Source organism: Peromyscus maniculatus, chromosome 10 (genome assembly GCF_049852395.1).
Source record: "Peromyscus maniculatus bairdii isolate BWxNUB_F1_BW_parent chromosome 10, HU_Pman_BW_mat_3.1, whole genome shotgun sequence".
Taxonomy (NCBI): Eukaryota; Metazoa; Chordata; class Mammalia; order Rodentia; family Cricetidae; genus Peromyscus; species Peromyscus maniculatus.
Window position 1 is genome coordinate 28,003,248 of NC_134861.1, and position 12,020 is coordinate 28,015,267.

Sequence of the window (12,020 nt, forward strand, 5' to 3'; positions counted from 1 at the left end):
CATTAAAAGAGACCAAATGAGATGGGGAGTCCAATGTGAAGCCAAGGCCATAAAGGACTAGAATCAATAGCAGGAGACCATGATTTTTGTCTTTTCTATTTCTTCTTCTCTATCTTTTCTTAAATCATAGATACCAGGAAGGTGAACTACCTCAAATCAAATATTTTCCAAGGCAGGAAGTGGTCGTGCACATCCTTAATCCCAGCACTCGGGAGGCAGAGCTAGGCAGATCTTTGTGAATTCAAGGCCAGCCTGGTCTACAAAGCAAGATCCAGGACAGGCACCAAAACTACACAGGGAAACCCTGTCTCAAAAAACCAAAACAACAACAAAAAAAATCCTATGTGATGTGATTGGCTTAGAAAGTGAAAGCAATGTATCCAGTCCACAGCCACTGAAATCAAACACAACTAACTGTACATTGAAAAGTATGGTTCACGATGTATGTTAAAGTAATTAGTGGAAATCCTTCTCTACAGAGTGAAAACTCCAGCTGAACATCCATGTGGCAGGGTCTGCTAATATTTACTGCTTCTTTGCTGAGGCCTGGGATGTTTAGTTCTACAGAAACCAAAAACAGGCATGCCTTATGTCTACCAGTCATGCCTAAAAAATGTCTTTTCAATTAAATGAGGTATTAGCATTGACCTTCTTGAGCCTTGTTAGAAAAAGCAAGCACTACTGCACAAAGACTGCTTTTCATGATCACCAAAACAATTCCCTGATGCAGTACTGCCTCCCCTCTCTTGTCCATTGGTACCATTCTACAGGGATGTCATTATCTTCTCCTGAGGTTATCTTCCGGGATACATTCCCTGTATTTCATATATGCATCTGTACAGTTCTACACAGGCAGTTGAACCATTTCTATTTGACCAGTATAAGAAAATAGAAATTGAGAACAGCCATTAGTTAAAGCACAGGCATCTATATCATAGCTTTTCCCATTTCTGGAAATCTAGTGGTGAATATTTCACATTCCACTGATTACATCATTATTTCTATACACACCAATTGCACTATAGGATATTACAAGGCAGAGACCAACTTATTCAATTTTAAATTGCTAAAACATCATAATATTTGGTATATTGGTCTTGAGTAGTGAAATGATTAAGTGAATGAATGGAGCAGGCCATTTATATTTAAATCCAGACAATGATTATTTGTGCTACAGTCACACTCTAATGAGAACTGTCTGGAAGAGCTTTCAGAGAGCACTGGCAAAGACTTGGCTGGCTATTCTTGGAGAATACACTGAGTATTTGTTGGATGGAGACAGTTCACTGAGGAAGCAGATTTTGACCCTTCAAGAACTTGAATGTGATGATGAGTTTACGACAGTTCTAAAAGCCAACATACGGTCGGTGGCCAGATTGTGGTTCTGGACTCAGAGGCTTCCATTTGGAAGGCAGACAAGCATTTGAATTACGGGTCTAATGAAAGTGTCAATAGCAATCCTGTTACTGGAGGAGCTGTAAAACCCTGCTTAATGAACTAGGCAGGGACATGGAAACACAAAAGTCTAAAATGTACTGTAGGAGAAAATGATAATTAGCCCAGATTTCGTGTACAAGATAAAATGCGGAGGGATGGTATTACCACTGAGCAATATCATAGCCCTTCAGGGGACTGTTTGGTTAACAGTGTTTGGCTCAGCCTTTTCCACCCTCCTTGTATGAATTGAGATTCACTACACAGTCACAGGCTGAGAGTTAGGGAAGGATGTCAGATGGTAAAATTCCTGTCATAGATGCTGACAAATGTTAGTGACAAAGGGTTCTCCAGTAGCCTCTTCTCGGGGAACCGTCTTATGAGATGCCTGATTTACCACGCTCAAGAACCCTGTGAAACACTTGTTCTTATCACTCAGCTTCTGAGCTAGCAAAGAGAAGAATCAAGGGTTTCATTTGACTTTGTGTGCTACAAGTCACCTTTCTTTGGATAGCTTGATATATGAGAGAGTGTGTGTGTGTGTGTGTGTGTGTGTGTGTGTGTGTGTGTGTGTGTGTGTGTGTGTTTCATCCCCAAATTGGGGAGAATGACTGAGGTATTTTAAAACGGGAAAATATTTTTTTTTTTTTTTTGGTTTTTCGAGACAGGGTTTCTCTGTGTAGCTTTGTGCCTTTCCTGGAGCTCACTTGGTAGCCCAGGCTGGCCTCGAACTCACAGAGATCCGCCTGGCTCTGCCTCCCGAGTGCTGGGATTAAAGGTGTGCGCCACCAACGCCCGGCTAGGGAAAATATTTTTTTGTTTTATAGTACCAAATTGTGAAGACTATAATCATCATCAATTAAAGGAAGGAACCGAGTCTGGATGTGGGTCAAGATTAGTGTCTTGAAGAATGCTAGAAGGGCTCATGCACTGAATTCCCTCCATGCTTGCAGGTCTGTGTGGGAAGGAAGATGGACAGACAGCAGGTATATGAATGAGAACTGAAGCATTAAAGAGGTGTTTGTTTTGGAGAGGACAAGGGTTAAAAGATTTTGTAATGAGGACCCTGGAGAAAACATGAGAAACCGTTTTTCATTTTTAATATTAATTGGGCACCCAAATATATATACCACCAATGGGTTAGAGAAAAGGGAGCTTGCTTTGCCAAGATAACCCACAGGCAAATCCTTGATAACCCACATGCTAAACCTCCTGCCAGACAAAAGCCTATTTGTAAATTACTCCACTTAATTTCCCAGGTCATGATTGCCTCTCTCTGCAAAGTGGTTTATGACATTCTCAATTAGGAGTTTGCTATGAAAATGAATGAATGAAGTATTTCATTCTGCTATGATATTTTAAAGATGAGTCACTTTTGAAAAGTGGTTTTGTTTCCCGTGTTCTGGATAATGTGTTTGAGGATGTAGTTTCCAGCCTCACCCATCACCCCATTGTGAAATCAAATTGAATGACTCTCTGCTCTTAGAACGATCGCTCATTCAAATGCATTCAATAAATAAAGCCCAAACACAATGAGGCACTTCTGCTAGAGCGTCCCGGAGAGTGAGGCCCTGGTCTCCTCCTGGATGAAGCAGAGACTGAAGTAAAGAAAATATTCACCCACACCCACTGCACAGCCACAGTGGCTTCTGTGCACTAAAGCTCTTCCAAGTACATCACATCATTGGCTCTTACAGGGAACCAATAATTGATTCATTATTCCATTTTAACATAGAATCTAGTACTGAGTGACCAGTGATTTGCCAAAACTCATACAGCAATCCACAATCTATCCTCTCTAAAATTCCCGTCTCTTATCCCTCCAGAGCAGAAAAAAAATCACCTTTAGATAAACACACAATAATATAATTAGTAGATCCATGACACCAGTTGGGCAGTAACTAAAATCATTCATATGTGTCATTGGTGGTACTATAAATAATGATGAATTCCTTCTCTACTTCCTGCAATTCTATGAATTCTACCCTGAACAAAAGGTCATACCAGTATGATCTTGTTCAGAGTTATGGAAATGTATGCAGCCTAAAAGAATATGCATCCAATACAGAGTAAAAATACCCATGTATCTCCCACTGCCATTTATTCTTGCCACCTCAAATGTTTTCTGAAATTAGACAGGTTATAAATCAGTTAAAAATTAAAATACACATTCTTGCCCTTAATTCAGTTGTGTATCAGAGAGAATCATGTGTATAGTAAGCTAGAAAGCTAGTAAAGTAAGACTGAAATGGGTATGATGAACTAGGGAGGAAGGAGATGGGGGAGAGAGTCAGGGAGAGCAAGGGGTGAAGAGAAGAAGATTGTTTTGTGACAATTTTAAAAGTTTTAAATTTATGTGTACAAAATACATTGAAAATTGAAAACACAAAATTCAATTTTTCCTGAATCTTAGTCTCCTAATGTAGTTAAGCCAGATCTTGGAGACGAGAGATGAATTTATCTGAAATCAGGACTGGGCAGTGTAGCATCTAAGAGTGGGGTAGAGGGGACACACCAAACACAGGAGAGCAGATGCTTAGAAAGAGTGACAGAAGTCGGAACAGCTTCGCTCTTCGCCATGGCCTCCAGCAGCCTTCTGAACCAATAAGACCATGGCTGTCTGGTCCTCACTCATGCTCTTTTCCCTCAGCGAAATGTTGTGCACTGAGTTTCTGCCTTCTCCATCTGCCGATCGGCTCTGGGACGTTGCAATGCAGAGTAGCTAGTACAGAAGGCACAGAGCTCCAATACAGACTGGTGCCCCAACTAGCTCCTGAGATGAGTTGGTGCTCATGGCCTTTTCTGGCAAAATGTCTAGTTATTTTCTCTCTTCTATTAAGGTGTCTCTTTTCTGTGTATGTTTTTGAGTGGCTATCAAGTTTGAGGAACTAGTTTTCCTTATTGAAGACTACTGTTTCGTGAGTTGTGAAATTGAGGGAGCCATAATTATAGGGGCTGATATTTGAGACATTGATTCTCTCATAAGCTCCTAATAAGAAATCCATCCAGTCAACTCATCTGAAGCACCAGAGTCTTCATGCCTCTCTGCTAAAAACAGAGGCCAAAGTCCCAAGTCCAAGGTTTTATTTCCAGAAAGGAAGGTGACTGAACCTAAGCTGATTACATGATGTTTATAGTTCTGCAGAAATATATTTCTAGCAATATTTCCCTATACTTTTGAATTTGTTTTCAAAAACCCAAAAATAGCATCTTTTTTCACTTCCCAGGCTTTATAACAACTTTGTATTAAAAGTCATGTTGAGGTCTCTAAGCCATTCCAACGGTTAGAGCCAGTGGCTTTAGGAACGAGTTTTTGTTTAGATAGCTCAAGACCTTTGTTGATGATTGAATCCTGGCTTGATGCCTCTATACATCTCAATAATTAGAAAAAAACATTTAAATGAGAAGCAGATGCTGTTTCCAGATTTCTATTTTCACTGTACAGAATAAATAGAACCGTTCATCTCTGTGTTTACTCTTTGAATATGGCGCATGCTACATGAATCATTATTTAAAGCATGGGGTGTTCCTTTCACAGAGGTAAAGGAAATAGGGGACCTCTGTGGTACTCACTCTTCCAAAACACTTTCTGCTCCAAGAAAACTAAACAAGTTATTCATTCTCCTTTACTCCTTTGTGTGCTCCCATGCCTGGTACTAAGCCAGTAGACCCAAACAGAATGGAGATGCATGCTGCTGAGTGCAAGGATGGCAGGCCCGGCTGCTGATCGGGAGCTTGTACTTGGCAAGAGACTACAAGCATACTGCAAATGCTCAGTATTCCTCCTATTAAATGCAAAACTAATTAACAAGAAACTATGCCCAAGCTAGGGAAATAGAGGCCAGGCCATTGCGGGTGCTTGGGAGAATGGAGGGCGGTTTTCTGGAACTGCTTTTCCTGTCGCCATGTCAACACTCGAGCAGGTCAGGATGTCCAGGCTCTTATTATCTGGAAAGGTACATAGTTGGTTCTTCAGGCAATCCCAGGTGCTTGAGGTGGCTGAATGAAGCAGTCATGTAACTAACAGCAAAGGTCTCATCAACTACAAAATACAGCTTGTACATGTGGAATTATCTCATTGCTAAAATGACAGTCGCCAAAGCTACCAAGGCCAAGATACCAATCAATAAACCATGAGACTGTCACAGATATTAATGGAGTTTAACCATTTCCTCCTACTCTGTAACTGCCCCCCACCCCAGTGCTCAACCAATCATTCTTAAAAGCTGTCTCTCTGTTCTATATGCCACACCCATGTGGCAAATTTTTTTTGGCACATAAAATCATCAATTAATCAATACTTGTTGATGGACAATATAAACAAAATTTAAATTCTTATTAACTGCTCTGAAATAGATACCACAGTTAATGAATCAGTGAATAAAAAAATTTAAACTGAAATAGTAGTTGCCACTTAAGAAGCATCTACCTGTACTAGGCATGGCAATAAGCTTTACTTATACCACATTCATTTTAACATCCAAAATAGTATTAGGAACAATGTATTAGTCTCTGCATCTTTCAGATAAAGAATCAGAGGTTCTGTTAAAAGTGATTTGCCTAAAGTTTAGCCAGTAAGTGACAAAACTCAGTCACTTTGTTCCACACTGACAGATTCTTTAATCACACCATGATGCTGCCTTCCAAAATAAAAGGTCCTTGAAAGCTTGTTGTCACATAGTCTTCAAAAAATAAATTTGGTATAGAAAGAAACAGTAATAATTCCAATTGAGGGCAGTGGTAGCACACACCTTTAATCCCAGCACTCGGGAGGCAGAGGCAGGTGGATCTCTGTGAGTTCGAGGCCAGCCTGGGCTACAGAGTGAGTTGCAGGAAAGGCGCAAAGCTACACAGAGAAACTCTGTCTCAAAATACCAAAATAAATTAATAAATAAATCCAATTGATTAGCTTTTGGAATATCAGAATCAGGTCTTCCTCAAACATGTAGTGAACAGCTTTTCTTTCAGCCAAACAAACAAACTACATAAGCAATGTGATCTTTCAACAGAGGAAGGTCTGAAGGGCTCAGCCATCTCCATTTTGTGACTAGGAAATAAAAGAGTGAAACATTCATCTTGAACTATTGACCTGAACAGAATATGAAACGTTTGAAACCACTTTTTATTCCATATGCATGCCAACAGACACTGAAGAAATAAATGTAACGTTAGAAAGAGGAGGATACACTTAAGCAACCTGGTTCCTGCTGTGGCTATTGTAACTATGACTGTCATCATCATGATAGGCAGAATGGGTTGGGAGACTGATACACACCAAGACAGTGGTAAGAGTATTACAGACATCTTCTCACTTAAAATTCTCTAAGAATAAGTATTAAGCCTATTGTGACAGGTAGCACAAGAAGGTAAGTAACATATTCATTGCCAAACAAAAACAAAGCCGGGTCTCTCTGGGTTAAAAGTGAGTTCATATAGTGTTGATTTGTATATTGCATATAATCACTATTTCTGGAATCATGTGGTTTCACTTTATAATATTCTTCACATATTCCATACCTCAGTTTTATAATCAACACTATCTGGCAAACAGTAAATAATCAGTATGAAGAGCTTGCATTTTGCTGATGAGAGATGAACATGTACTACAATTGAAAAGCCTGGCCCCTACACGCAGTGTGTTCCCTTTCTTCAAAGTAAGCCTACTGACTTTGTTTCTCATGACATTGTAAGAAGAATATGAAAATTCACTACAGTGTTTGTTAATTATGAGTTCTTCTTAGACAGCAGGTAGTCCATACTTTCTGCCACTGGACATGTCCATGGGAAAATTCCAATTAAGTTGAATAGAGTTCTCCTTCTACATGGACAAGGAATATGATGGGATGTTTTCATGGTAGCAGCTTGAATTTAAACATGCTGTGTCTGGATGAAATCTGAAAATACAAGATATTTCCATTCATGGAATACAAGATGATGGATAAAGCTATCTGACCTTTTGAGGACATTTTATGATTATGATCTATTTATTGAGTGCATGTCCTAGTCCAAGGTTCAGAGTGATATTCATTTTGTCTAAATAGGTTTTCTTCTCTGATCATTATAAATAAGAAAGTTTTACAAAAGACAAAAATTCATTTGGATATATAGAGGCCATTATGTTTTTAGGAACTAGCTGATTCAATTCTCCCTGTAGACGGGTAAAGATTTGAAGAAGTCATTTAAATTCTTGAAGTCTCTGTTTCATATCATAAAATGTTGGGCTGGATCTAGCTTGTCTCAAAATCACTGTGGAATTCAAACTCAGTGACTCTTTCAGCCTACAAGACTTAGTGCGGTCACATGTGCACCAGCACGCTGCAAGCAAGCTCATAGGAACCACGGAAATCGTCTCAACAAATTCCTGGGAAATAATTTGACAATGTGACTAAATTATAAATAGCTCTAGTCTTCTAACACATATAAGAAGGTAACAAGATTTTTCAGCTCAGTGCAGCAGTGATGGTTATCTTAGGTATTTGGGGCTTTTTTCCATTGTCCTGAAACCCAAGCATCAAGAAAATAGGAGGGAGAGATTCTGTGCATTTACTTCTAAAGCTGATAACATCTATATTGGGCATTCTAGAATAACAACATATCCAGCAGCAACTAAGATATGCATGTTTCAGAACTGAGAAACTTTTAAAATTTCCTTTTAAGCAATGTGGCCACAGAAGACTCTTAATAATTGATTATAATTGATTTTAACCTTGTCCTAACCTGGGCAAGATGGCAAAGCCAATCATCTTTGTCCAGATGGGGTATGAGAAAGAGCCCCCAGTCCACATCTTTAAAAGCTCCAGACATGAGCAGAAGATAAAATATTTAGTCTGCCAAAGCCTTGACCTCCCAATTCCAGCCAGTTTTGAACTTGAATTGATTTCCGACAAGGCATCTGGGAGATGATTACAACAAAACGCACTAAAGCTGAGCAGCCTTTATTTTAACATCCCAGCAGTTTAACCTGTTAATAACAGCAATTGTCTTAGATACAATACCGATCCTGTAACCAGCACAGAGAGTGGGTAGTGGCCATGCAGGACCAGGGCAATGCCGTAAGGAGAGACACAGCCGGCCAGAGAAGGGACTGGCAGGGCCGTTCCCAGGGTCCAGCTTTGGGAATCCAACTCCTACTCTATAGTCAAAAGCCACAAACAAGAGAATTGTGGGATCAGTGAGGTTGCATGCCAGGAGATCACTGAAGGTCAGGGGCTCTGGATCATGTCTGCATTTTGATAGAGCTGAGCTACATTGAGCAATGTACTTTATATCCCCATGCTTAATTTGCTTTGTTTGCAACAATGCTGTTCATTAAAAGCATAATTTGAACTACACATGTGAACTCATGGGTAAACTATAATTTTCTTTTAGCCATATTGAAAAAAAAACTTAAAAGGTAAAATGCCTTTTGATATATCATTTCACCTAATAAATCCCAAATGGTAACTTTTCTATATACAATCAATACAAAGGTAATAATATAATATTTTAAACTTATTTCCCATTCTAAGGCTTCCCAAATGGGTGTAAATGTTACACTTTTGGCGTGTTTCAGTTCATAGTACTCATATTACAAGCACAGAAGCAGTCACATTTGCCAGGGCATTTCCAAGTTGGAATGTACACATTTGATCAGGTTGGATGGACCATTGCTACTGTCCTCTCTAACCGTAGGATTCCCTGAGGAATCCAAATGTTATTCCTGGGCTTTTCATTTCAATCAGCTACAGATTGAAAGCACTGTAGCCTGTTGATTGGTGAGATTAGGATGTTATAGATTGTACCTGTGCTCACAAGTTTGAGTTTATAATCTGCTAAGCCCTGTGTTGATGTATAATATGTATAATAAGTCTTGTCTTGATCAGTTATTTTATGCCAGTTGCCCGTAAGTAGGAAGGATGGGTGGTTGCATGCAATTTCATGATATAGCCTAGTATTCTTTGATGAATGAAGTAATTCTCTCATGGTTTTTCAGCTGATGATATAGTATCCATGTTGCATATAAGAGATCATTTAATCATCTAAACCACCCTTTGACCGGGAATTATTAAATTATTTAACATACGGAAGTCTGAGCTTTGAGGAAACTAACTCACACAATGTCATACTTGTGGATTGGAAGCAAGCCTTTCCAGACCCTAAGACTAGACTCTTAACCACCAAGAGGGGCTGGTTTTACAAACACATAACAGCATTTGCTCTCCCATCTCCCTACTAAAAATGTCTCCCAAACTAAGGTCAAACCAAAGAAAGGCTAATGAAATTACTTTCACTTCTAACACCTGGGTAAATCAACAGCATCATACCAAAAGATAGATTTCTAGTAGATATGTATCTTCCTATTCTTCCAGCTGTGACTCCCTCCCAATCACACAGAAGGCAGGAAGAAAGGACGACAGAAGGTGGAGCTCATGGAAGAGGTGTCATCAGACACTGATGCATGCCAGTAGAGCTCAAGGCTCAATGTACCATTTTTCCTCCCCAACAATGGGATGCATAGCCATGCTTCTAATTCATATTGGAATATACACATTACAGTTTCTGGTGACTAAAGGCATCATTTCTAGTTAAATACAGGGGACACTTCCATTTTATCTTAACTCTTCTTCTACTTAAAGAGTATCCCAGGAGCAGACTTCCACAACCATCAGGTTTTTAACAGCAGGGGAAGATAGTTTATTCAATAGATTTTTTTCAACAATTTGACACTGCATATTAATTTTTTGATAATTCTTTTTTCATTGAGAAGATTGCTAGGCATGGGCAATAGCACAAGATACGTGTGTTGTTTATAACAATGGGTGTTTTCTTTTTTTATGTCTGACAATATAAAGTTTCAACTGTAAATTTGGGCACTAAACCATTTCTGCTAAAACCAGTATTCTGAGTTGTTAACCAGACTCAAAACCAACCTTCCTATGAAGACTGGAAAGGCCCTGTAGCAGATCTGCAGCAGTGCATTGATCTAGAAATATGGTCTACTCAATGTTCATTGTGTAGTAACTTTAGGGGTAACTTACATGGCTGCAAAGACACTTTTCTTTAACTTGGATAATCATATGCTGATACTCAGTGTGCACAAGATAACAGCTTAGATGTGCTCTCTCTTTTTGTGTGCCAAGTCCTGTCTTGAGTGTTGTATATGGATTATTTAGTTCTTATGAACTAGGCACATTCATCCCCATTTTAAGGTTAAGAAATCTGAGGCCAAACGATACTTATCGACATTGCCAGTGTATTTGGTGCCATGTTTTTCTTATTTATTCCTTCAAGCACACTTTTCAACATCCATGGAGCCATACTTCTGTCCTTACCTTTCTGTTCTCATCTTCACCACAAAGCTCTGTGTTTGTTTACACTGGAGCAGCTTTTATGTATCTTTGTCAGTTTATTATTGTGTGGTAAAGCAAATCAGAAATTTGCAACCATTTTATGTGTATTTTAAAATTTATGTTTTAATTTCTAAATTTACTTATGTATGTATCATTCTACAGGTAAACAACTGCAACTGAACTTAAGTAGAGAATTCACCTAGGGTTACCATGGGCCCCAGGCAGTTAGAGTCACTGGTATTTCCAGGAGGGCTCTGGGATGGAAGACGACCTCTTTCACCTGTACTGCAGTTGGTGCCAGCTCAGCCGCTTGTCACCAGCAGGCAAGCCCATGCTTCTCTGTTGTTTATTTTTTAATTGTATTTTAATCACAGTATTTCCACCTCTCCTTTCCTCCTTCCAAACCCTTCTGTATGCCCCTCCTTCAAATTCATAGCCTCTCTTTTCATTAATTGCTATTGCGTGCATTTGTATATACATGTACATTTGTAAACACACATGCATTTATATTTGCATATGTATTCCTAAGTATAACCTGCTGAGTACATACAATGTTACTTCTATGTATGTTTTTAAGGTACCGCACAACAAATTGATGTGCTTTTCCCTGGGAGGGATCACTTCTGGTCTCAGTGTTGCTCAGTTGGCTGCAGTTCTTTGTGTCGAGTTAAGGCCAAGTGGGCTTTTCCCTGTCCAGCTTGGCATATTCATTGGTCATCTCTTTGTTCAGTTCATCTTTGAAGCCCATTCTTCTCAGCATAAGACCTTGGCTATGTGCCAAGCCCTGGTTTGCTGAGACGTCAAAAGCCTTGCTGTGCCACAGCAATTGTTGCACTCTCAGCCAAAAGAAGTGCCATGGTCAAGTCCAGGATCAAAGGTGGAAGGAGCTACACAAGGTCCATCTTCAGCAGTTTAACACATACTAAACTGTCTTTAAACATGGTGAAGAAAAAGAACCAACTTAAATGCAGGTAGAAGACTAAGGAAGAGATGAAAATTGAAATTTTACAGAAAAGCAAAGAATGTACCAAAATCTAAATTTGGCCTTTGGTTTGAGCCTCAGATGTAAATTAATATCAAGTCATATATTATCACTGCAAAACTAATTCCTTTCATAGCATCTTTTGGAAGAACGGCCACCAGCTTTGCATTTTAATGGAGAGCAATATTTTACTCGAGGTCACAGCACTGTTAAATATTTTTTACAGAAGGCTGTTGGATGGTGACAACAGCTAATGCTGAATTTTTGCCATGGGA

General features: G+C 39.3%; 1 long non-coding RNA gene across 2 annotated transcripts in view; it reads right to left on the minus strand.

Moving 5' to 3' along the window:
* LOC107400960 (uncharacterized) overlaps positions 1-12,020 on the minus strand; it is a 539,198-nt gene that overhangs the window by 151,221 nt on the left and 375,957 nt on the right. The gene's annotated exons all lie outside the window — the stretch shown is intronic.